The 27,963-nt window shown below is 36.8% G+C and overlaps 1 protein-coding gene across 1 annotated transcript in view; it reads right to left on the reverse strand.

The window, feature by feature from the left end:
- MTA3 (metastasis associated 1 family member 3) overlaps positions 1 to 27,963 on the reverse strand; it is a 203,163-nt gene that overhangs the window by 101,681 nt on the left and 73,519 nt on the right. The window lies entirely within an intron of this gene.

Genomic DNA, 27,963 nt, shown 5'->3' on the forward strand with positions numbered 1-27,963 from the left:
TGGCTAGGTACTATTGGCAATATTTAATGTAGATGAAGACAAAACAACAAAAATTATAATGAGGAATATGCTTACTCTATATAACAATACCTGCTTATAACAGGAGTGAAGAACTAAGCTTATACTATACAATCTTACGTTTTGTAAAACAGACTATGTAAATCAACAAATGTTTATTGAGGGTCTAGTGAAAGGCACAGAATTTATGAATTAAAGGCAATTAAAAAGTTCATTGATCAGGTGAGATTTTACTGATTTTGGACTAAGATAAAATGTGCAGAGCAAGAAAGTGATCAGAGATAAAATAAGTTTCAGAGAAAGAAAAGATTTAACTTTTAAAAAAAATTTAATACAAGAGGCCACAAGACCAATGCATCATGTTTTCGACTATAGAGCAAAACAGTTTCAGCTTTCTTTTTAAAGTTATTAGTGCAATAAACAGAAATTCTTTTAAGTACAGTAGACTTCTATGTCAGACAGTAGATAAACAAAGCACTGACATTCAAGCAGGCAGGACCAGAACGATACCCTCTTATAGGGCTAAATCGATCACTTAGCCACCTCTGGAATAAAGTCAGCCTAGAAGGCCACATGAGACCTATCTGTAAATGCCTATCTGTAGGGCATTCAGAAGCCAATGGGACCCACCTATTGTTGTTTATGGTCTTTGTCTATCCAGCCATAAATGTGTACTGACTGGCATCAGAGCCTAGACCAGGGGTGAGGAACCTGTGGCCTTGGGGCCTTATGTGGCCCTCTAGGTCCTCAAGTGCAGCCCTTTGACTGAGTCCAAATCTTACAGAACAAATCCTTTTATTAAGGGGACTTATTCTGTGAAGTTTGGATTCAGTCAAAGGGCCGCACCTGAGGACCTAGGGGGCCACATGTGGCCTGGAGGCCACAGGTTCCTCACCCCTGGCCTACACTACATTTGTCTGGCTTGAGCACAGAACCTACAGAATATCACCCCTGCGGGTGTAAAGGATGAAAACATTCTTTCCATAGTGTTTTTTGGTGTCAAAGGATTTGATCATTTGTTTTAGTACAGGATTGTCATAGATTTAGAAACGGAGGACACAGCCCTCTTACTTATTCTATATGTGTTAATGGGAATGGTAGGGCATGAGTAGGAAGGCTTTAGCAGGTCTTTGGTCTATAATAAGGCATGAAAGAACACACAGATGTCTGACGTGGTCATGTAAGACTCCATCTTTAACTGGAGAAGAGCTGGGAAATAAGACAGGGACACCTAACAACAACACCTTTAATGGAAATGACTTTGAGTAAATACTCATTAGAATAATAAATAATAATAAAAATGACAGCTGATACTCATATAGCATTTTAACAGTTTACAAAGTGCTTTATAAACATCAAATCATAAATGTACATATACAGATAAAAAATTTTATCCTTGACTCATTTGATCTTTATGAAATAGATACCATCATCTCTCACAGATGAAGACATGAAAGCTGAAAGGCATTAAGTGACTTGTAGAGCTAACAGTAAGTGTTAAAGATTAGATTTAAACCTAGGTCTACTTATGTTCAGTGACTAGGGAGCTTCTGGCCACAAAGGCTTGCCTGAGCTAGAGAAAGCTTCTGAACTTTTTGTTCCAGCTCGTCTGACCATTTAATAATCCCTTTGTTGTTCAGTCGTGTCTGACTCTTTGTGACCCTGTGGACCATAGCATGCCGGGTCCTTCTATGACCTGAGGGGTTCATCTTCTGATGTCAAATTTTTCTTAACATTTTAATATGGTTCATGGGGTTTTCTTGGCAAAGATACTGGGGTAGGTCTATTATTTCCTTCTCCAGGAGGTCACCTTTTGTCACAGCTCTCTGCTATGATCTGTCCATCTTGGATAACCCTACACGGCATAGCTCAGTTTCACCGAGGTACACGAGCCCCTCTGCTACAACAAGGTAGTGATCCAGTGGAGGGACTGAATCATCCTAAAGCAAGTGCAAAATTTTGAAGCTGATACTGCTATGAGTCAAAAGATTTATACCAAAGACCCTGTGACTAAGATTAGTATATTCTAAATATTCAAATAAGCCTAATAACTTGTAGTATTTATCTTATTTCTGAGCAAAAAATAAAGGGTGGGAAAAGGAAAACAATTGAATGTAACTGCAATAATGTAGTTCAACATCGTTTATTCCTTTATAAACACTGGTATTCAATAAATAAATGCCCAGGTCTCTTCTCTAACCTCGATTCTACACTGATGGGGGCAGGGGGAGAACACAATCTATTTATGCATCAGGAGTTATTCTTACACCAAGAAGGGAGTTCCAGGAATTTGCCATCTCGGGGCTGCAAAGGTCACATATGCACCTCCTGGAGTACAGACCACCTATAAGGCTAGATCAGACAACTACCAAATGTAGAATGTATAGAAGCCAATAGGCCCTACCCACTGCTATGTACATATAAGAACAAATATAACAAATAAAATATTTCAAAATTCAAATTATATTGATTCAGAAGTGAAAAATCAAAATCTTAAGTGAATTAATATATGTCATTTTAAAAAACACCTTTTTTGTTCACACAAAGCTTTCCTTTTTTCTGAAGAGATCATCCAACCCTAATGTAGATTTCTCTGAGGGTCTATTCATTTCTGTCTGAATCTCTAATTTTACTTGGAGAAGAATCATGAAGGTTTATCTCCGAGAAAAGGTATCACTTTTTAAAACTTATTTCATTCATTCATGTTATACCCAGACAAAAACTGGTATTATCTCAGTGTTCTTTCCAGTACTGAAAAACAAGATTGAACTTTATAATACATAGTGAAAACCAAGAAAGTTGTCCTGTTGTTGTTGTTCCATCTGATGGCTTGAACTGGATTAGGAATACTGTGATTATATACAGAGTCTGATCAAGTAAAATAAAATTGACTTTCTAAAATAAGCCTTGAATTACTCTGTTTTGCCACCTTTTCATGAAGGAATTTGGGGATTACTTAATAATCTTATAGAGGGCATAATTTGAGGTCCCACTAAAGCCACTTTATAGTATGTAAAAAACAAAAACTATAACCTGTTGGAGTTGAATGGATACTATTATACTTATGACCACTACATTTTTTTTTAAGATTTAACAGGATCTACCACATTCTCATAACTGAGTAGATAAAACATAAAGTTTCACCAATATTCTTTCTGAATAACATAACAATAGTAACAAATAGCTGGATTAAATAAATTTGGTGGGAAATACAAAGTAAGTTTGAGGAAAGAACCTATGAAAGGTTAAATAAACAAAGGGTAACTATATGGTTTTAACACTTAAAGAAAAGTCTAAAAAAAAAAAAAGAAAAACCCTTCTTCTTTAGGAGCAATTTCATAGGCTTTGGCATAACTTGTTTAATAAAAGATTAAGAAACATTTTGTAGTTATCATACTAGCTGTATAATACTATCACTACAAGTGCTTTTAGGACAATTTTTACAATGTGTTTTTTTTAAAGTTGCGTTGTATCATTTGTATCATAGCAAAATCTTTGTTCAATAAATATAAATGAGGCCTTTCCAGAAAAATCTAATGCTATAATCACAAAAACACTCACAGATGATATACTACAACTCTTGACATTTTAAGTATATGCAATACTATTCTACTGGTTTTCACAATAGTCTCCAAACAGCCAGACTACATTTTAACATGGTATATACCATGTGCAACACATTATCAATGCAATTCCCATGCTTGGAGACAGATGCCAAATGCTCTTATATGTTTTTTATGGTGTGAATATAATATGCAGACACTGTGAGAGTGTATATGCATATTAGTATCTTTCATAGATACCATATGTAAGTGTATATATGCATATTACTGTCTTTTACATTCTACACATGAAAGCAATAACAGAAACATGTGTCCAGCAATCTTTTCCCTAATGCAAACAGGAAAATTTCCTTTAATTTACTCTTCATTCATTTTTTAAAAGAGGCTTAACCATGTTACAGAAATACCTGGATCGTCTATGAGCCACATTAAATATAAAATGGCAGGTCTAGCTCACTACCAAAGTACACTGTACAATTCATCTACCACGACTGAATCAGTATTCACTCGGACATAACATTAGTGGGTGGAATCATTAAGAAAGGAGATCAATGGCCACACGATAACACTTAGCTTCTATGAAAACTAGCAGTATGGTGAGAAGGAATCCACTTATTCAACAAACATTTGTTCAATCACCACTACGTGACAAACACCGTATTAGATTCTTAAGGTGCAAAAACAAAAAATGAAAGAGTCCTCACAAAGCTTATGTTCCCAATAGGGGAAAACAGATAAAGTACACATAAAAAGTAATTTGGAGGAGGCAAAATTGGGGAGGAGTTATCAAATTTTACTTCATGCATAAAGAAGCATGCCCAAGCACTAGGGAAATGCTATCAAGTAGAGACACCATGAAGCAAAACTCCAAATGACATGATTTGGCTTCCCATGACACAAAGTACGCACCTCAGAATTCTGCCTTGAATTAATAAATAGTGTGAACTGCTTAAAAAGCACCATAGTGTACAATAAACAAAATACATTGACTATGTACCAGAAGCCACAGGTAAAAAAAGCAAAGGCCAAAATAAGACTATGAAATCACAGTTTTTCAAAAAGGGCTCCTTCAAGAGATCTACAGATTCAAATTCTCTTCTACCAGATTCCTATTCCTAACAACCTCACAGTGTCATCAGTCAGCAAGTAGGTATTAATGGCCAGTCTTATACTAGGACCACTGGGATAGAGAAACATAAAATATGATCCCTGGTCTTATGAAGGTTACAACCCAGCCAGGAAGGCAAGATTAACACACATGAAACAATTCACAGAGAGTTCTGAGTCCAAAATTGTGTGACACTAATTTTAAGTACAATAATCATTCAGAGAACAGGATGATTCAATGTGTGAAGAAGGGAGAACTGGAGTCATGTTGGCCCACTAGTGATCTACTGCAATAATCCAGCAGTAAAATGACATAGGTGCAGTTGGGTCTCCTAACGTGCTCATGATACACTTCAGATTAATCTGTTTTATTAACATTCTCTTCTTCACTTTCCTAAACCTAGACAATCAAGCAAACAATAAATCAAGCTCTGATTTGTAGAGTCTGCTGATTTCAGAGGCCTAAGTGTTCACAATGGAAATTTAACAAATGGCTCTAGCCAGTTAAAGCATAGCCCTACTGGACTATAGTAGCTAGGAATGGGTAAGAGAAGATTATTTCAGAAATATTTTCTAAGAAATATGTTTTGCATGATTGTACACATATAACCTATCAAACTGCTTACCATCTCAGAAAGGGGGGAATTTGGAACTCAAAACTTTTAAAAATGAATGTTAAAAATTGAAAAATGTTAAAAAATGAAAAAAATTTTCACATGTAATTGGGAAAAACAAGATTTTTTTTTTCCAAAAAGAAGCATTTCCCAAGAACAGCTAATACAATTTGTTTAAGACAAAGAATGACAGGGAGAAGAGTAAAAGGTGACATCTCCTCCTGTTTTGTCTCTTCTCTGCACCTTCTAATGCAGGCAAATACTGAGCTATTGAGCAAATGAAAAGAATTAGCAAATCTAAGAGAAGGTAGCATACGTGTACACACACACACACACACACACAGGGTGATTCACCTAATCAGTGCATAATACCTTTCAGTTGACCTTCCTGATATTTCATAACACAGATTAAGTCTAATAAGAGGAACAATAGCACATAGGTGAATATGAAGGAGACAAACAATCAAACTCAAGGCCTTAGTTTTGTGACTTTTCTTAAAAGCTTTTTAACACACTAGAGAAAAGAACATATAATAACTTTATAAATGTATGTATCAAAGTCAATTGCTAGTACAAATAAAACTTCAAGTTTGCTAAACACAAAAGACAAAATAGTTAATTTTGATACAGTATCTCTTCACTTTGCCCATGTTGTTAGCTCTTAATTATCACAATAAAAATAAACAGATTTTAAAGGAAATATAAGCATATTGGGAATCTAATTTATTTCACGTTAGATACTACTTATTTAGAATTGCTTATACTAATCAATGTCACATCCCTAACAAACTCTCTAATTTACTTTAAAGATACAAAGAATGCTGGCAAATCAAGCCACTGAAATTTTAAAATCAAAATACTGGCATCAAAAATATCTACAAGAAAAATCCCATGCTTCTCAGACAAACAAGCCAAAATGATAGTGTTAAAAGAAGGTTTCTTTAAAATATTATTTATAGTCAAGGTGAAGGCAGACTTGGTTCCAAGAAATTTCTATTTTACTGCCACTTAAAACATAGATGTTAGATTAATTATTTTTAACAATGAATAAAATAGCCTAAGAAATATTAATCTCCTTTTAATGAGGATCCCATGAGAAGAAAAGTACACAAAACTGATACAAGCAATTAGTGAAGAAAAAGGACAATAATGTTATAAATATGAAGGAAATAAAATCATTTTCACAAATTTGTATGCACATTTAAGTCCAACGGAAGAATATAAATACTGAGATTGTGTAAATCTACTATAGTTTTGGCCAGATCTGAATCAATTTTCACTACATCTCTGTAGTTTATAAAATCTCTGTCCAATATTGATTAGGACTCAGAATATTCTAATATGTTGTGATTTTATCTGAAATCTTGTGATTTTATCATCTAAAATTGTTTTCCAAAACGCAACAGTTGTGAATGGGAATAAAGCGTGGCTAATTGTTCCTGGCCTCCAGGTTACACAAAATTTTCATCCAAATGAGGCCACTTCATAGTGAATCACAATAGTTTGGCTGGTGCTTGGACATTTAAGTTACCAATAGTTAATGTTCTTCTCATGGCACAGAAACACAAGATCACTAAGGACAGACTGTATATTGGCACATGTCAGCTGTACTGGATGGCTTTGCTTAATTCTTCTCTTAGTCTTAAAGGAGAAAGTTCAATCTAGGATGGTGGGAGAGGAGGACGTTTTCCAAAAAATGGTGATGATATAAAAACAAAAGGCACAGAGACAAAAGGTGTTCAAAAAAAAAAAAAGACTATCAGAGCTAGCATTTTCTTTAAAAAAAATTAACCACAATTTAAAAAACTTTAAAGTCTTAGAAGATCAATTAGTAGTAAACTGACTCAAAAGCTTCATTCGAAACTGTAATTATATAACTACCAACAGAGAATTAGCATTTAAGTACTATCCACTGAGTATCTCCACCTAATAACTAAAAATTATTTTTTAAATCATAACACGTAAGCAATTTCACTAGTTTCATTTAAAAACCACCAACACAAATCTCACAACCTGCAAATCTTGAGCAATACTGTGTGAATTTTGTATACTGTTAAATGATAATTAAAGTGCCTGCGCTCAGGAAGACTTGATTTGTATACATTAATAGCAACTTCCTGACCATAAATATTTAAAGGAAGTTAATAGAAAGGCAACATTTCAAAAGCTACAAAGAAAAGCTACAGAGTTGCTTATATCCTCTGAAGCAGCAACTGTTAAGTTTTTAAGCCAAAGGTTACTAACAACAAGAAAAGACCTACCTATACAAACATATTCATAGCAAAAAGAGTACAACCCTATATCCAACAACTGAGGAATTACTAAACAAATTGTGGTATAATATGAGGAAAGATGAATATGAAAATCCCCGCCCTCCAAACAGGAAAACTGGTATGAAGAGACACAGAGTGAACAAAGCAGAACCAAAGAACAAAATATCCAACATATTTATTATAACTATGTAAATGAAGACAACTTTAAATGGCAACAAAGCTCAGAATAAAAGCATTAGAAAATTTCTACTATGAACTTTAAGTACATTTATATTTATTTATATAATGGAATTTATTTTTATATATTATATTTATATTTACATTCCATTTATTTATATAAACAGAAGCCTACTAGAACATAGGGTGGCATGCACCACTGGTTATAGTATGTTTTTTATCTTGTTTTACTTAATTGCTTTCAGGGACTGTGCTCTATCAAAGTAGAATACATAAGGTAGAGGTAAGCATGATGAGTTAGAAAATGATAGTGATAAGATTAGCTTTCATCTCAAAACTTTTTTCAATTATCAAAATAAACAATTTTATCCACCTATGCAATAATTTGCCAAAAATTCAAGATAAAGAGTAGAACAGCAACATGTCCTAGAACTATTTCTTGCTGAACTACATTGAATAAGAGGAGAGTAATCATTACCAATAATAAAATCCAACCTACAGCCCAAATGATCATTCATGTCATGAGACTGGTGGCAAGGACAAAATAGGGCAATTCCAATCAGGAGTTAGTGTGCCCTGAGACTGTAATAATACCTCTGAAGGCCTGAAGGAACTCTGAAACTATGGCCAGTTGGGCTCTGTGAATATTGCAGAGAGGGTTGGCAACCTAGACAGTATGATGAAACTGTTCCTGTGAATCTTAGATGTAGTCAGAGTGGCACAGAGTTGCAGGCCTTCATCAAAATCGTCAAGATGATCAGCTCAACTTGGAAGATGGTAGAGAAAGTGGTATTCCATTGTGTTCTGGTCCCATAGGAACACAAGATACATCAGAACACAACACAAACATCACTAACCTGCCTACTAGAAATGTTTCAGTGCAAAGGACAGTGCCAAATGAAGAGAGGGCAAATTTCATAATGTAACAATACTATATCAGAGCAAAATTAGAAATAGATCTCAGTACGTATAGCTAAAGGCTTCACATTGCTTTTTGTCAATGCTACTACCAATGTCTCCAGGTAACATAATAATGTATTACCAAACGGTGAAAGGCAAAACAGAGAAACCAAAAAACAAACAAACAAAACAAAAAAAACCACAAACAAACAAACCCAAACCTGTCTATGTGTGTGTATATAAATTCCCTAAACCAAGATGGGACAAATAAATTACATAGAAGGAACTGCCAGTCTGAAAAGAAAAACACTGAGAACTCCAAGGACATTGTAAATCTTTGCTTAATATAAGCTTCAGAAAGTATGCCTAATAAAGAAACAAGGTAACAAAAACTACACTGATCCCTCAAATAATTTTGAAAAGTTGTTCATACTTAAAAACGGAATTCCAAAAAAAGGCCTTTTTGAGTTTAGAGGCATTAATCTAACTAGCAGATCAATTATACCAAAACAAAATAATTTGAAAGTATTGGTATCTGCTACAACCATCATGAATGAAAGCATTCTCCCTCAGTATTTGGCAAAAAGCTTAAATATTCCAAGACACAATAGTAAATGAAGTAGTTTTTGTCATATTACAAACCATAGCAGGAAAGGTGGAGCTATCAAGCTCCAATACCCCAAAGGACAGAAATCAAATACCACTATGGAGAAGTGATATGATGTTTAACAGCTATCAAAGACCTGGGGAAAGTCATCCAAAGATTACATCAGTATGTAGTTTTAACAGGTAGGAGAAAACCTGAATGCCATATTGCCCACCTGAATACAACAAAAAAGAAATAGGCTCAAAAGAACCCAGAAAACAAAGCAAATCAGAAATTCTAGACTTCCTCAATGAGATAATGAGAAAGCAGGAGTAAAAACAGTAAACTGATAAAAGGAATCAAAACAGTGCAAAGAACAAAACAATTCAACAGCAATCAAAAATGTTACTACACAGACCTAAAGAAGTAAAGAAATCAGAGGCCAGAGAGAATCTTCAAACGAAGAGGATGTAGAAATGTTCTATTCTATATGGTAGCAAGAAGTTCAGCACAGTAAAAAACACGAGTTGGATTTTAAAAGCTTGTTTACTACAGGGTGTTCCTAAAGTCTAGACACATAGGCAAAAATGCATATTTCCAAGAAATGAAATGAATGAAATTATCAACATTTTATTTATTTGGAATATTAACAAATAACATCTTCACTATGATTTCCATCATTCATGATGCAAAGGTTGATGCATTTTGCAAGTTTCATGTGAACTCAATGCAATAACTCCATATTTCCTATGTGTCCAGACTTTAGGAACACCCTGTATGATATAATGAATGACAGAACAGTTACTCACATAAAGGGAGGTGGGCTAAAAATGGCTTCTTTATAAAAATAAAAGGGGGGGACTGGACAAGAGCCCTAATTTGAGGCTCAAATGATTATCAGTGGCAAATGAATTACATCATCTTTCTCTCAGACTCAATCCTGACCCCACCTTCTGTAACAGAAAGGATCACATGTTTATTACCAAAAGACAAAAACTCCAGCAACCCTTCCAGGTATACATATGCCATTTACAATTTATATATTATACAGAGCATTCATAAATTGTTAGCATTTAAAAAAACACCTATAACCACAAGAAAACAGTTTGTTGGCTGAGGAGCAAAGAAGATATGCCAAAAAAGTGCAGAGGGTATAAAGAACAACTTGTTACAAATTTGGTAATTACTGAACAAGATATCCAAAAGAACCAAAACACTTAGTTTTTGTTCCTACAACACCTTTGATTCATTTCTGTACTCATGGCTGATTTGTGTGCTTCAAATATGTAAAACCAGACCCAAGTAGATTGAGAATACTGCATATTTGACATCCACAGGGAAAGCTGCTCTCTACTTAAAATTCACCAAAACAATGTCAATAATATTTCATTTAAGATGTTAACTTTTCAGGAAGATTGTTCTCCTTAGCCTTAAATGCAACTTTCACATTTAAACATTCAAGCCAAAACAACTTTTTAATCACTTAATGTGTGCGTGTGTATATACACACACACACACACACACACACACACACACACACACACAAGCAAGCCCTATGGCTCTTACAAGAATAAGCTTCATTCTCACAGAATTTTTCTCCAATGATATCAAAATGTTATTTGTATTCAGTAATTCTAAAATTATTAACATATCCCAAGGTAAGATAAGGAACTGAAGGCATTATACTTGCAACTAGAGGTCACATTCAAACAACTCTGAGGCTGTGTGCCAGCACAAATATGAACAATCTGATCCCATGAGTCAGAGTGGAGGGGGCAGTGCTTGGGCTGCATCAACTCCAATATCATGGAACTGCACATTGCAGTACCCCCACTTTGGTCTGCTGACTATGATAACCCTAACTTGGCTGACATTCTGGAGAGACTTGTGGACATAAAGAGAATACTCTACTGTTACAGCACCTGAAGAGAGTGATCTCTCTCACTTTTGCAAACTGTGCAATCTCCTTCAACATCCAGGTGCTGAGATACTAGACCAGTCCTGCTGGTCTACAAGAAGATATTTCTTCTGAACTTGAGGACCAAGAAATGTCTGATGATACAGAGGACCTATTTCACAATGAAAGAAAAGCCCACTGAAGACAAGAAGTCTGACGATGGTGGCATTGGGAAGGAGAACTCAATCATGTTAGAGGAAAATTAAAAAAAAAAAAAAAACCAGAGGCAAGATTGTTTAAATGATGTAGTGCCTGTGCAGGCCACCGACCAGCCTTGCTCCTTGGCTGTTCACAATTCAGGAATAATTACAAATCACAAAGTTTCAAAATGGAAACTATTATTGAAATTAATAAATGATAGCCTGTATGACTGAAAGGTCAAATTCCTCAAGGTTGACCAGGAGAGTACTTTGCAAAATGAAAGATTGATTTTACTGATTTCATTCTACTCAACTTTCAAAGAAAACTTTCTCTTTGATTCACCATTTGTTGGGGTGGACAACAATTATACATCACTATCTTTCATGGATGGACTGATTACAAATCCCCATACTACAAATACAGACCTTAAGATAACCTGGAGAGCTCAAGCAAGAAACACTACTGAAACTAGTGCATTATCACAAATCAGATGTTCACAAGCACCCAAAAGTAATTGATCTATGAAAACTTTTAACAGATATTGCCATAACAAATATGTATAAACTTCAAGCTACAAGGAACAAAAACTTTTAGGTATAGAAATTTGGCTGAGAAGAGTTAAATCACTTAAGAACAAGAAGAGGTTCATATTTCTACTGTTCTGTCTCCTGTGAGAGGATAAGCTTATATATCCTACTACTTTTATTCAACTACAAAAGATGGTTATTTTATCCACCTATGCAAAAGTTCAAAGAATAGTAGATAGAAAGGAATATCAGAATAATGGCTTGTCCCAGAACTATTTCTATCTGAACACCATCAAAAAAAGATAAATAACTGTAACAGTAGCTGTCATCATATTCATCATTCTAGATGTTGAGGCATCAGAGGAGCCAGGACAGTATCATCATGTACTAGAAGTAGATGCCCTAGCCCCCGCACTGCTCAGAGAATAGTTCGGGAAACCTCTTTCCACACTCTTTCCTGGTTCACTGCAACAACTGCAACTTTCATTATTACAGAGATGTTGGGACCAGAGGAGTTAACATTCCTGGATTAACCCAGGTCTGGACCAGAACCTCAGAAACCAAGTCCTCATCTCCAGTACCTCATCTAGGACCACAGCCTCAAGACAGAGACCAGATTTAATATCAGATGATATTGTCCTTTGGCTAGCTAATTCCCACCTCTTCCTCTCCAATCTCCTGCGATTTGGAGTTGCTAGATGCCTAGACAAAAATCATCTTTCCCTGTTAAAATGAAACAAGCTTTCATCCCACCTACCTCAGCCCTACCAGACTTTCCCCAAGTCACTATCCTGTCTGCTCAGCCTTCCTCTTCCACTGTACCCATTAAAACCTCTACAATTAACTTCTGTCTTTTCTTCTCACATTCCTATTTTCTCACATTCATGGAAACTAGGCTTTCCCCACTCACTCTCTGGTAATCAATGCACTTTCTGTCTTGACCCTCATCTCCCAACTCCATCATACTGAATGAACTGAACAAAAAAGGGGTAAGCAAAAGCTCTGTCCTCAGTGCCACTTTCAAATCCTCCTTCTGTTGCCATCATTCAGTAACTCTTTTGAGTTCCATTGTATTGATTAATATCACCCTATCAAATCTGCTCCCAGGTCATTCTTCCTTTCTCAAGGACTATAAGCAGTAGCACTTGGCTCACAGTCTTCCTTTCATACCACCCCCATAGTTGAGATTTTTAGTATAAATGTTGAGGTCCCTTCAAACATTCTGCCCTCCCAATTCATCAATCATTTGAATTCCCATGAACTACATGCATCCTTCACCATACCTCAGCTACACTATACCCTTGATCTTTATAAACCACACAGAATTGTTTTATCTCCGATATCTAGAACTATAAAATTCTTGCACCCGCAGTCTCCTACCCTTACTTCTAAATCTATTCTTGTCCTAGCCATTTAGTTCCATTCATTCCATCTCTTTCTCACCTGACAGTTGATCCTGGCTTCACTTTCCTCCCTTCAAAATCATGATCCTACACTTGCATATTCTAATCCTGTTTAATTACCAGTCATGCCTTGCCAAATTATAACCCTAGGTTATCCCTGACAACTGTCTTCTTAGGCAAAGTGAGCTACATGCCATTTCCTAAACTCAGCATTTCATCTCCACCTTTCTGCCTTTACAGTCTTTCCTACTGCTAGGATGCACTCTTTCCTTACTTCTGTGTCTCAAAATCCTTGTTACTTCAAGGCTGAAGTATTCTCTGAACTCCCTAGTTGTTTGTCAGCACTCTCCTTAAATTACTTTGTATATACATATCTGGTTAAATGGCATGCATGGCTCCTCTCTCTCCCCCCATCACAATCAAGTGGATAAACTAGATCAGTGGCCACCAAAGTGGCAGCCACACGCTACCAATGGTCCTTGTTTTTATTAGCATGATTCTCATGGGATAATCAATCAAAGGACTAGAATTCTGGGGATTACCTCCAACATAATCATACCACCCAAATGACCCATTATCATGTAACATTCTACCACTCTACTACCTGCCACAGCTGGCCTCCATGGTAAGTAGGTTAACAGGGCTACACATCACACTTGTAGCAACCACATACAGGTAAAACTCCTTGGCCTCTCCAACTCCCAGTAATCACATGGATCACTCTTAGCATACTTAACACCTCATGGGCTGGGAAATAGTGGCTTATAGGTAACAGTCCTCTGTCATGGGTTTGTTTCCCCCCACTCTGGGCAGGGAAGAGTGAGTAGCACAGGATAAGTAGTTATGGACGGGTTGCAATTTGCATCAGAAATTTCATATTAAATTAAATTTTAAAAATCAAAATACTTTTGCCTAGAGTTTGTAATGAAACTTAGAATTAGAAAATGGAATAAATGTATGTAAATATGTCCAAGGACATGCTCAACTCAAACTTTTATGATCAGATGACAGTAATCAAGTCTAATTTGATGTCACTAACAAATGCAAGAACTGTCTCATCTAAAAGATTTAATTTTTTTCCTCTAAATCAGTACAAATCTCTTGAAAAATATATTTTAATGAAACTCAGATAATTAGAAATAAAAGTTTCTCTGTATCCTAAGTTATGTGTAGATGATTGAGATGTGAAAAAAAAAATTTTTTTTTATTGCTGCTGTCAACTAGGCGGGGGTGGGGTACTTACATTTGTGTGATCGTGTATCCATGTATGAAGTCAACAAGTATTTACTGAGCCCTTACTACATTCCAGGCATCATGCTCAGTAATGAAAAAACAAAGAAAAATAAAAAAGTCTCTGCCCTCAAGGAACTCACAATCTGGTGGTGGCGGTGGGACGTAGGTGTGTGTTTCTGTGCGTCTGTGTGTATCTTATGTGTGTGTTTTAAAATAGCCTAGTGACTGGGTATATTTTAAATGGTTGATGATCAGGCTAGCTCATAAGGAGGGAACTTAACTTTAATGAGAATCTTGGGGTTTCAGGTAAAATAAACAAATATTTAAATAGAAAACCAAACACCTGGTAATGATTTGATACATATGAAGGGGGAAAAAAGCTAATTTATATGCAGCAGTAGTAATTAAGACTGACTATGAGATTCATTCAAATGGCTTTATTGAGACCTCAGGGGCTGGCAGACCAGAAAATATAACTGCTACCCACCCACCCCCCAAAAAAATACATAGGAAAAATTTTTTGTTCTTTATCATTCTTATAGTTTTAAAAAATTTAATTATGAGCCAGTGCATTTAACAAACATCACATTCATAACATATTTAATAGAACTAGAAAATATATAATGACACAGTATTTTGCCTATACTAGGGAGGGACTTCAAAAAATTAACACTTAAGACAACTGAAAAAAACAAAACAAATGAACAAAATAAGAGCCTGTAAAAAGTTCAGCTAACATCATTTGCATGGCATTTCCGAAAAATATTTTAAATTTTTGGACAAATGAAAATTAAAAGAACTTTTGAGGCTTCACCTCACAACTCCTACACTGAAACAGATGGAAATGGTAAATGTGTTTTAGGGTTATGGAAAGACAGAAGTACCTCTTGGTGAAGCTATGAATTGGTCTAACTACTCTAGAAATAATTAGGAACTACAAGAAAAATTCTTAAAATGTACTAGCAATGGGGCAGCTAGGTGGCGCAATGAGTAGAGCACCCACTCTGAAGTCAGGAGGACCTGAGTTCAAATCCAGGCTCAGGCACCTGACACACTTATTAGCTGTGTGACCTTGGGCAAGTCACTTAATCCCAATTGCCCTGCCTTCCCCCCTTGCAAAAAAAAAAAAAAATTTTAAAAATGTACTAGCATTTCACCACAACTATTGGATGTTCCTGGAAGCTACTACATGGCAAATACCCTAAAGAGATCAAGATCAGAGGGAAAGGACACATGTTTAAGAAAAGTAATAATGACTTTTATTAATAGCAAAAAAAACTCCTGAAAACCAACAGGGTGTCCATCAATTCAGGAATGGCTCAACAAAATGTCAAATTAATATAATAGAGTATTATTGTGCTGTAATTGACACCACATATGAATTAATATAAGAATTAAGATAAATTTGGGGAAATTTACATGAACTGATTCAGTAACAAGTGAGCAGAATGGGGAAAGCAATTAACACAATAATCATAATTATGTTAACAGAAAATGACACTAAAAGGCATTAGAATTCTGACCACTGAAGGACTGGTAGTGAATCATACCAACTTCCTCTTAGGAAGACTGTAAGGCAGGAGCAAGACTATAGATGCAGAATGAAACATATACTGTGTCAAACAGTCACCATGTTTGTTTTACTTAAATATTCTTAACTCTCTAAACATGAGTCCCATTTTAAGGGTCCTGTACCACATTACAAAAAAGCCTGTATCATAGTCTTTTTTTTAAAGGCATTTTTTTCAATTAAGAAGCATTTATGTTCTTCCCATCCCACTTCTTTCCCCATTCCCCATTGAAAAAGGAAGGAAGAAAGGGAAGGAAGAAACTTTTGTAACAAATATGCAGTCAAGAAAAAACAAATTCCTTCACTGCTCATGTCCAAACTGTAAGTCTCATTTTACATTTTGAGTCCATCAGTTCTATTAGGAAGTAGGAACATCACCAGGAGGTACAGCCTTTCCACCATGGAAGACTCCATCCAGTCCCCTTCCATGCATTGTCTTCTCCTGCTGGAATATAAGTTCCTTGAGGGCAAAGACTCTTTCTTTTTGCCATGTACTATTCCCAGTATTTAGCATCAGTGTCTGGAACATAGCAGTAGTTAAATGAATTTCCTTCCTTTCTTTCCTTCTTCCTTTTCCTTCCTTCCTTGCTCTCTATCTAAAATATAATTCTCTTAAGCAAAGTATATATGAAAAAGAGAGGTCAACAAGATGAGGGTCAATCACCAGCATGCTGAGCCAAAGAAATGTTCTAAAGGTATGATACAATGAAGAAATACATTTAAAAATGAAGTATGTCTGATGGCATGAAGTAAACAGAAGTGAGCTTTAAAAAATAAAAAGGACATGTCTGGCAATTTGTGAAATAAAGAAACAGAACACAACCACAAGCCCAAAAATCAATCATTTGGGGTATGCACAATTAGGAAAGGCCCCGAAGTCAACGAAGTCTTAAATTGCTATAGGTCACAGAATTACCAGTATTATAAAAATCAGTAGGATGGAAAACAGGGAGGAAAAAAAGAAGGTAGAAAGGAAAGAACAGAGGCGAGAGAGGCAGGTAGGAGGGAGGGAGTGGGGGAGAAAAGGAGTATTGTGCTAAATGATGGGAACAAAAGTGAAACCAGTCTATATTCTCAAGGAAGTCACATTCTCATAAAGGAAAACAAAATATATAAGAGTTCAGCTACAAGGCAAATGGAAAGGTCTAGTGGTCTTTAGCAAGAAAAATGATGGTCCAGATGGCAAGTAATCCAGGTTGCTCCAAAGGCAGAGGACATGTACTGTTAATATATGTATGTATCCAACAAATGTTTATTAAATATCTACATGTCTATCATTCTCGCATTTTCTAATGTGGGTAAAGAACTAATAGAAAATTTACTAGTTTATAATTAATTAGCTTTCTGCCTACATATCCAGAGAGCTTAAACACAAAGTAAACACAAGATTAGGAAAGTAGAAAGCCCAATATTGTCCTTTCCCCCTGTACCAAATGGCTATAGCCTTATTTTGACTGCTGGAATTCACTGCACAGGTTTAAGTGCTATAGATGTATAAATTTCTATTAATAAAAGGCTAAAAATATGGATCAAGCCAGTATTATTACTACTGCTGTTATTGTTATTATATTGCTATTTATTGCATACTGAAAATGTAAGGGTAACCCAAAGTTTTGGGAGACTGTTTTCAAAGCAGAAGAAACATCTGTATTAATTATGGTTTATTACAAGCCTTTTTGCTTATATCCTCATATATCTGTCAAAACATACAGTATGTCGTCCCCCACCTTTTTTTGTGCAACACCTACAAAAAATAATCTTTGCTTCTCCCTCCTTCCAATTCCAAGATAAGAATAGCTACTTTCAGGTGGTTCTCAGAATTTTCATTCTTATTCAAGTTGGAAAAAAAGAAACCTGTCCATCTCAAGATAACTACCAACTCCAACTGTCTGGTTAATTATGGGAACCAGCCCAACACAGAAATTGAAACCTGAATCTGAAGCTACTGAGAGTCTTGACTGTGTAAAATAAGAATTTCCTCAAAAAACATTCATGAGAATGAGAAAAAAATGTCCATGATTAGTGTGTGTGCCTTCAAAAAATAGTTCAAATACATCAATTAGAACTTAAAGAAGAAAAGTCTTACTGACATGGAGTGATGAGAGAAAGGGGCATTTACTATGTGATAAAGCACAATCCAGTTTCAAACTGTATCACTGCTAAAGCCTTGACCGCCTACCATCCCATGGATATTGATGCTTATATCAGCATGAAGAAGGATGGCAAAGACTAGAAACTCTACAAGTCAGGAGAAATATGATTTTCATCTGAAAGCAGTCGCCAAAAGGGCACTAACAGCTATTGTAACCCACATTCCTTATTCATCCAAGATCCGAACAACTATAATTTATCTCCTACAACATATCACATCAATAGAACAACATTGGTGTGTGTGTGTGTGTGGGTGTGTGTATACACACACACATACTACATAGATGCATATAGATGTGTGCATGTACATATATAGTTTTGCCTTTCTATTTTAGTACTGAGACAATCATGTTTACCACATAACTATTCATTTAAAGAGTATTTGCTGCTAAAAGTTAGGGAAGGGGTAGGAGAGCCTGATTGGTCACCTTTTCAACCTTTGAAATTAGCCACACATATTACAGCCACTAAATATAAGGTGTGTAATGAAATAGAATCATTGCTCAAGGGCAACTCTGACCAAAAAAATATCCCTTAGCAAATTCCCCATTGGAATTCCCTTGTGCGGTATTAGCTTTCCATTATTATTGCTCAAAGAACAAAAAAGGAGATGCATCTCCAACTCCATGATCTTCCAGAGAAGCTTCCAAAGATTGTACCCACTGATTTTACTATCCTTCCTTTCTTCCTAAATGTGACAACAACCTTATCTCCCATTATCTCCACTGTACTCTAACACAGCATCAGTTAAAGAGCACAGATTCAATGTTACAATATAAAGTGATTTCAGTGCAAAAATATATACAGTGAAGCAATGAGAAATACTGTATCACAATACAAAGTGTGGCAGAGTCTTAAAGCACAGAGTATTTTCCCGTGCACACATCCACGTTTAACTTTTAAGAGTAGTAAATTAACACTTATTAAGTCCTAACTATGTACCAGGCACTAGGCTGAGTTCTGGGAACACAAAGATAATAGGAAAGAATCCCCTCTCAGGGAGCATATTTTCTAATGGAGGAAGACAACATGTAAAAGAAAGCTAGAAGGGAAGGGCAGGGGAAGGAATGACCACTAGAGTCATACAGTGAAACTTGTAGAGAGTAATTAAGAAAAGCCTATCCTGAATCCTCATTAAAATGGAGGTTCTGGGAAGAACCAACCAGTCAGAAGAAGAGGACACCCCTGGGGTAGAATGTACTTTTAAACTGAGAAGTCCATGGGTGACGTAAACTTCCTGGGTGAAAAGTCTTCTATAGCATGGCAGACAAAGTCCAAAGAGTCAGGAATGCAGCCTAGAGTAGAAATATAGGCCACTCCTTCCCACATAAACTGTATCTAAAGCAGGTAACCCACCAAAAAAAGTCATCAAATCTATGTAAATGGATTTATCAGGTTAAACACCTGGCAACTAATACCTGAACACTCCAGGATATATTTCATTTACATCTGTTGAATTATGTTTTTCATTCAGAGGCTTATATATAAAAATAAAAAGGAGTTGGGACTGGAAGAGAAAGGCACATTGAGACTGAAGGCAGTAGACATGAGAACCTATCACTATACAATGAACTACAGGGAGCTCACTAAAATGTTCGCCATTTCCAGGAGAACATAATCATACTACATTATACTCCCCACCCCCTGGGGGTGAGAAAGAAAGAGGGGGTGAGGGGGGCAGTGAGACACTACATTTAATCTACGTATATAAAGTTATCAAAATTTCCTTACCACAATGCCCTTGTGATTAAAAAGTGGATGGGGTTATCAGGAAGGAGAGGGAAACAGGTCACCATCCAGGCCACCTTCTCTTTGACTGCCCCTTCAGTCTCTCTCTCATTCAGTCCTTGCGAATCTGCTCGGTAACAATCAGGCACGAAGGCAGAGATTCGGACATCTGGGCTTTAAATAGTAATGTGTATCCCACAATAGGCCCCTGACACTACCTGTTGTTGTTGTGTTTGTTCTTCCTTTTCGAAGAGGACCATGACATCAGGAAAATGATGACATGACTTGCAATTGACTTTAATTTGAGTGAGGGAGGGCTGTGCAAGCCTCGCTTTCTCCTCCAGAGCCATCTGGATCCAGTGACTAGATATTTATCAGAATGACTAGAGATGACCCAGGATGCAATGTGAGACCCTAGCTTTTTGAGGCTAAGACCTTTTCAGGTACCCACTTAGAGTGAGGTTAACGCCCATTCAGTGAATTAGGCCTCTTTAAGAAGTGAGTCAAGGGATGGCCCCTTTAATTATAAAAAAAGAAAAAAAAAATCAAGCTGGGAGGGGAAGACCCTCAGGGTTGCTGTTCCAAAGAGAAACAGCTCCCATTAACATATTTCTCTTGGAACTGTAGAACTACAGAACCACATGCTTGTAGTATGCCTGTGAGTAATGAAGTGCTTGATGTGAAATCCAAGGCAGCTGTGGCACAGTGGATAGTGCTAGGCCTGGAATCAGAAAGACCTAAGTTCAAATCCAGCCTGAGACACTTATTTGTTGTTTGGCCCTGGAAAGCCACTTAGCTCCTGTTTACTTCTGTTTCCTTAATTATTAAAAATAAAATGGGGATAATAACAACATCTACCTCACAGGATTCTTGTGAGTATAAAATAAGATAATAATAATTGAAGCATTCAGAATAGTGCATGGCATATGATAGGGTAGGCACTTAACAAATGCTTGTGTCTCTCCCTCATCCACCCCAGGCTATGTCTTGGCAAGAAACAGGGCCATCTCTTTTCATAGAAGACAGGGATGAATGGGGAAATAAAGGTGGAAGGCATCTGAATAATGTGAATGATAAGGAGGGAAAGGGAAATTCTCAGTGAATGACCTTAATTTTTCAGTGAATTATGAGGCAAGGTACTCAGCTGAGGGAGAGGGAGGAAAGGAAAAAGCTATGGAAAGTTTGAAGAGGAATGAAAAGGTTTAGAAATGCCACCATGGTGAGTGGGATAGTAAGTCAATTAGGGAGGTATTAAAAGGATTACCTTGCTACAGAGAATCCAAATGAGGTCTTATAACATCAGTTTATAATGGATCCAATCAGCACAATTCTGTAATTTTCCCCAGCTAAATGAGTAGGAGTGAAAGCAGTGGATGATGGGGGTAATCCAAGTTTGAGGCTTGGCAGGGCAATATCAATGACAGGATAAGGGGGCAAGATATGATATTTGTAAAGTACTTAGTGCAGTATCTGGCACATAGTAGGTTGTAACAATAATGCTGCTTGCAGCTGCTGTGGAGGTATAAGGCCAGTAACACCAGCACACAGGAGGGCTACAAGCACATGTTCTTTGATCCGCTTTTCTAAGGAAAGCAACTTTAAGGGCTTTACAATCTCACTTTAATTAAACATACATATATCATTCACTTAGTCCAGGGGGAAAAGTCAGCACCCTGAACTTCAGAGAAAACACAAACAAGAAATTACAAGCTGAAATTATATAAACAGAGCAAATAACACAAATCAGCAGACAGGGCTTCTGTCTGTCCATAGCAATACATACATAGTCACCAGAGAGACAGAAGGGGGGGGGGGGGGAGGCAGGGTACTTAACGGCTACCCAGAGTCTCGCCTGGCCAAATACATGAACACTTCCAATGAGTGAGCCCCAAAACAAAATGCTAGCCTCAGAGTGTATATATATACTTCTTCAGGGTCAGAGGTGTCACAACCATGTAACTCAAACTCATATGACCTAGGCTTTCTTGTGACTTAAGCAGGTCATCAAAGATTCTTGATTCAATCAAAGCCTCTTGATTCAAACAAAGGCAAGATTCAAACAAAGGCAAGATTCAACCAAAGGCACTTGATTGCCTTAGTGCTGAGAAGCACTTCAAAAGAAAAAACAGCAAAAAGTCCCACTTTGCTTGCAATTACATAGGCAATGTGTAAATGCTAGCTACTGTCGTGGTCATCATCATCGTCATCACCATCATTATTATTATTACTTGAAAGAAGAGGACAGTGTGGTGTTGAACTGGTTCACCAAGGGGTTGAGATAGGGAAAGGAGGAGAATGTAACTTGTACGGGGGTACTGGCTTAGGAAAAAATTGGGGAGGTGAGGGATTAGAAGTCACAGTGAAGACGAAGAACAGAATTTGAGGCTGTAAAGCAGAGAGATGGAATGACAACAGACTGTGATCAGTTAAGGGAATCTTTGAGTTCAAGAACATGAAAGCTGTGTATGTAGCTGAAGTGGAGTGGAGGAATAGGTCAAGGGAAATGAATAAATTGAGGAATTAGGTGGTTCGGGTGTTTGGAAGAATATCAATATGTACGTTCAAGCACCCTAGTATGAGGGGAGGAATTTGAATGTAGAGAAATATTGTGAGGCAGAGACTGAACTCATTGAGGAAGGAAAGCATGATGTCAGAAGATAACAGCTACCAGAATTTTGACTGGTGGTAGAGAAGGCCTGAGTGAATCTCAACAGAGAAGCAATTAGTGAGTAATGGTAGTGAAGCTCAACAGAGGAGCAGTTAGTGAGTAATGGTGGTAGAAAGGGAACCTGGCAATCGCAATGGGAAGCAAGGAGCATTTCAGCTCACTATCTCAACCAGTAAATTTGGGGTATAGAGATGAGTAAAAGTGTTGTAGACAGTGTTGGAAAGGGCAGCAAGGGAATCAGAACTCAGTGAAAGCCAGAAGACAGAAAGGGGGGGAGGGGTGGGGAAGGAAATATTTAAAATGCAACAAGTTTGTTACATCCAGAACAGATGTGCCAGAGAACACAATGGAAGCAGGTTGGAACCTTCAGAATGTTCTTACTCCTCACTCTACCTCCAAAAATACCTTTAAAGCTCCTTCCAGAAGATTTTCTTGATCTCCCCACTGGTTACTGCCCCACTTCTGTGTATTTGTTTTGTGTATATCTTATCTATGGATTTAATATCTCCTTCTAATAGAATGTAAGCTTTTTGATGGCAGTAATTAACCCAAAATCACTTTGTTCTAGTGTCCCTAGCACCCTAACCTGCAACTTGTACCTACTAGGTAGTTAATGAATGTTTGATGATTAGGGGATTAATTGAAGGAGGGTACAATTCACAGTGCCAAACACTTCAGGGAGCTCAAGCAGGATGAAGCCTTAGAAAAGGATGCTGTATCTTGCAAAAAAGAAATTATAGGTGACCTTGGAGAAAGCAGTTTCTAGCTACTCAAGGCACAAAGCAAGTTGCAAACAGTTAACAACAACAAAAAAGGTATTAAATAGAGTGGAGGCAAAGACTATAGGCAGCCTTTTCTGGGATTTTAATTGTGAAAGGAAGAAGAGATAAAAAACATTACCTTGTAGGTAAGGAAGAATCAAAAGGTTTTTTTAAGAATCAGGAATACCTAAGCAATTTTTTTAGCAGGCTGTCAGGACAGACTGAACAAGGAAGACATTATTTTGGCATCAAGGAGAGCAATTAGGAGGTTACTATAATAGAACAGAAGGGCATGAATGCCTAATTATTCATAGTATTGTTACCTATTTTTTTCTCCAGGGTTGGAAATTCGATAATCCCTTCAACATTTTTTTCCTTTTGGGATCAAGACATTTTCCTGATATACAATCAACATTTTCATTTGACGACTTTTCTTCAGTTTCTGTATTCTTATGACTTGAAGAACTATCCTGTTCCTATAAAGTTCAAGGAGTTTCAGCAGCAAAAAAAGTATAAAATCCAGTTACAGCAGAATTCTCAAGTGCATGCAGATGGCACTCCCACACACCCTCTCCTCCCCAGAACACACATCCTACAACTAATGGTTACTTCTCATATGACTGGGGGCCTTGGGGCAGCTGGGAGCATAGTGCACAGAGTCTGAAGTCAGGAAGACCTAAATTGAAATCAGGCCTCAGATAATTACTGTGTGCCTCTGAGAAAGTTACTTAACCTCTATTTGCCTTGGTTTCCTCAGTTATAAAATGGGGATAATAACAGTACCTCCAAGGATTGTTTTGAGGATCAAGTGAAACAATATTTGTAAAAATCACTTAGTGCAGTAACTGGCACATCACAGGTGCTCTATGAATGCTTATTCTTCCTGCATTTGCACAATTACTGATAAGCAAGCCAGCTGGCCCATACCACCACCATGTCACAAACTATAAGGCATTAGCAGTTCATTTATTCTAAGCTCTAATCTAACCTACCAGACTAGCAGCAGGGGGAATAAAAAGCAAGAAAAGTGTTTCCCCCAGAGAAATTAGAAAGGGTTTCATGCAAATATACTATTAATCCTCAAGGACACTTACGTCCAAATCTATTCACTGGAAAATTTTCATTTCCTCTCTGAAAAAGCTAGATTTTTTTTTATTTTTGTTATACCAACAGGTCATTTGATGGTATCTTAGGGAATAGCTCATAGTTCAACAAATACAATAGTCTTGCTGAAAAAAAAAGGTGATACCATATCACAAAAGGTCTCTTATATTGTTACAATAATAGACAAGAAAGCAAATTATTTATATCAAGTCAACATATAAGAATGTTGTACCTGACAGGAAAATTGTTCTATTCTATTCCATGACCAAAGACAGCACTCCTAATTCTATCCAGCTATTTCAAAACGTAAGCCATTACTAATAATAAGAAGCTCAGGTAAGAAAATATGAAGGGTTTATTGTACACAATAAAAACTTAACTGATATTTATTGAAAAAGTGATCAATTTCAACATTGGAAAATCACCTAAAGGCCCTCAGTATAATTTTTGTATTGGAAGGATAACACATCTTTATTTAAGCCAGAATTCTTAAGAGGGTTTTTTTTTTAAATATCAAAGATCCCTCTAACAATCTGATGAGGCCTATAGACACTTTCCCAGAATAATGGTTGATTGCCTGCATTCATAATGTTAAGTTTCATTTAGAGGTTATTGAAAATAATGACGTAGTTTGCTTTCCCATCCAATTTCATAGATTCCCTTACAATCTATGCACTCCATAGACTCCAGGATAAGAACTCCTGATGTCTTTAATTGCTCAATAGAATGCCTAACTAATGCAGTGCCTTGTTTATAGTAGAGACTATGAAACGAGTTCAGACATTTGACGTATGTGTGCTTGGCTGCTGGGCCAATGGAGGTCCTTCTGTATTCAACATGAGATACACTGCAATGTAATATTATATTTTCACTTTTATTTTTCAATATATCTCCCTCACCCACCCACCAGTGCCATTTCTTACCACAAGGAATAAATATGATAGGAAAAAGCAACTGAGTGTTTCAAAGAAGGTTTACATTCCCTGTCTCAACATCTTTGGTTGCAGAAAAATAAAACCCTATGCCTGGCTCCAGAAAGTCTCTTAAAGGAAATTAATATCACTAGAAATACTTACTGAGGTGCCTACAGGTTTAATTATAAATAACTTCACATTTTCTGAGCCAATAAACATTTACTAGAGAGGAAGTATGGAGCAGTCAAGAGAGTTAGCCTCAAAGTCTGTCAGACCTGCGTTCTAGTCCCTCCTCCAACACATACTGAGTGACACGTTAGACAATGGCAACTCTCTAACACAGTAAAAGCAGAAGAGGTGCAAACCTGTACTAGTAAAAGGAATTTCCCACCTAAGAGTTCCCTATATTAATGAAATCAATGATCTAGTTTTTATGTTAAATATTTGCCAGGGTACTGGTCAAACGTAAGCAAACTTGAATGGACATATAAATAACATTTCCTAATTATTTCCAATTAAATACAAATTATTAATTGGGCAAGACTTCAAATTAGTGGCAAAAGTTTTTATTTTCCTACTCTTTTGTCACCAATTGGGAATTAGATTCCCTATTATCTCTTAAAAAAAAAAACATCCCTTATTGTGTTCAAGAGAATTTTTCTGGAGTTTCTCTAGCTGATTTCACTTTACCATCAGCAAAGGACTTGATTATGTGGCTTCTCCATACTCTTACCAAAGGCAACTGACACACCCCTAATTATGTATTGGGAATTACATCATCAAACATTTTTAAAATGGTATCTCTTGAAAAGAAAAATTAAAGGAGTTAGGATATTGCTTCTACTAGAAATGTCCATAAAGGACTGAAGAAGAAATAGGCTTAAGAAAGAGGCAGATAATATTTAGCTTCATATGTCAAGAACATATGGGATTCACTAGCTTTAACCACATTTGAATCATCTATTATCATGGCCAGAAGTTTACCTTGTAGCTTTCTGCAAGGAAAGCATAATTACCTCCTCCACCAGGGAAGCAAAAGGGAGTAAAATGACTATATTTCTGTTTTAATAGAGTTCAAACTTCCTCATTCAAAACTAACTTGCCTCTAAAAGCAAAGTAGCATTCTCAAGTATCATCAGAAATGGCATAGAATTTAAGGTCCAGAAGGAATGTGATTGGCAAACATAACCAAAGAGGAAGCATTACAGCCAAGCTTTCTCACACAATGACTCTAAAGATTGAGAAGGTGCACCAAAAACAAGGGGTGATGGGGAAATCTAAAGGGAAACCACAGTGGATCACTTTTTCACCCAAAGTTATCCTTACAAGACAGCCAAAAGCCTACCAGTACTGGAGAAGAGCTACAGATAGAAGGTCCAGCAAAACCTTCCTGAGCCCAAATTGAACTGGGGCCTGTGTCCATGTAACAGAGCAGGGACCAAGAACAGGGCTGAGCTCACAGCTGTATCACTGACCCTAGATCAAGATTTGTGAGTTCAGCCCAGAGGCCAATGCTGGGGCCTACAGCTAAGTACAGAGGAAAAGGAACTCAAGCCAAAAAGATGACCTGCAATTCTATCACTCTTGAACTTTCCAAGTAGCTAATGCTACTTGGGGTAATCAGCTGTTTCCTAGCAGTCCAATCAGAGGTGAGCCTTGAATTAGGTCACTGTGACCCCAAATTCTAACCAGAAATCTACAAAGCAAACAGGGATGGAAGTGATCAAATTATGCTCTACATCAGACCACTTAGATAAGCTTAAAGTCCGCAATTCTTACTGCTTCCTGTGGTCTGAGGTATCCATTAAAATGTTGAAGAATACAGTACTCAACATGAAGAGAAAGGAGTGACAGGATTCTAGATATAATAAAGATGAGGACTAAACAAGGCTGCAACATTCCCTCTAAAAGTACACAAAGCCTAGTCCTAAGGCAAAGTACCAATTCAGGAAGTAAGGATGGAAGAATGAGTAAACAAAAAAGATACCTTAGATAAAGCAATATTATAGCGGCCAGAGACAGCCAAGACACAAACCTAAGGAAGTAACTCCATAATATCTATAAAAAAGTCTGAAATAAAAACACAGCTAGGCTACATGATCCCCTAGAATTCCTGGGGAAAACAAAGTAAGAGTTTTTTTAAAATGTTACAAATTAAAGGAAAGCTCTAAAAGAAAGAACTGGAAATGAGATCAGAGTTCTAGAGTAAAGTTGTTAACCTTTCTGTGTTGTGGAAACCTTTGGTAATCTGGTGAAACCTATGGACGCCTTAGAATGAGGTTTATAAATACATAAAATACATAGGAAACCAAAGGTTTGTGAAAATTAAGGTATTTGGCCAGAACAAAAATTCAAAGTATATTCAAATAGAGCCAGTTCTGCTATAACAGGATCTATCCCAAACACCACCACAGTAATCAAAATCAGGCAGTTAGGTGGCACAGTGAGTAGAGCACCGGCCCTGGAGTCAGCAGGACCCAAGTTCAAATTCAGCCTCAGATACTTGACACACTTACTAGTTGTGTGACCTTGGGCAAATCACTTAACCCCAATTGCCCTGCCTTCCCT

This window comes from Trichosurus vulpecula, chromosome 3 (genome assembly GCF_011100635.1).
Source record: "Trichosurus vulpecula isolate mTriVul1 chromosome 3, mTriVul1.pri, whole genome shotgun sequence".
NCBI classification, from domain to species: Eukaryota; Metazoa; Chordata; class Mammalia; order Diprotodontia; family Phalangeridae; genus Trichosurus; species Trichosurus vulpecula.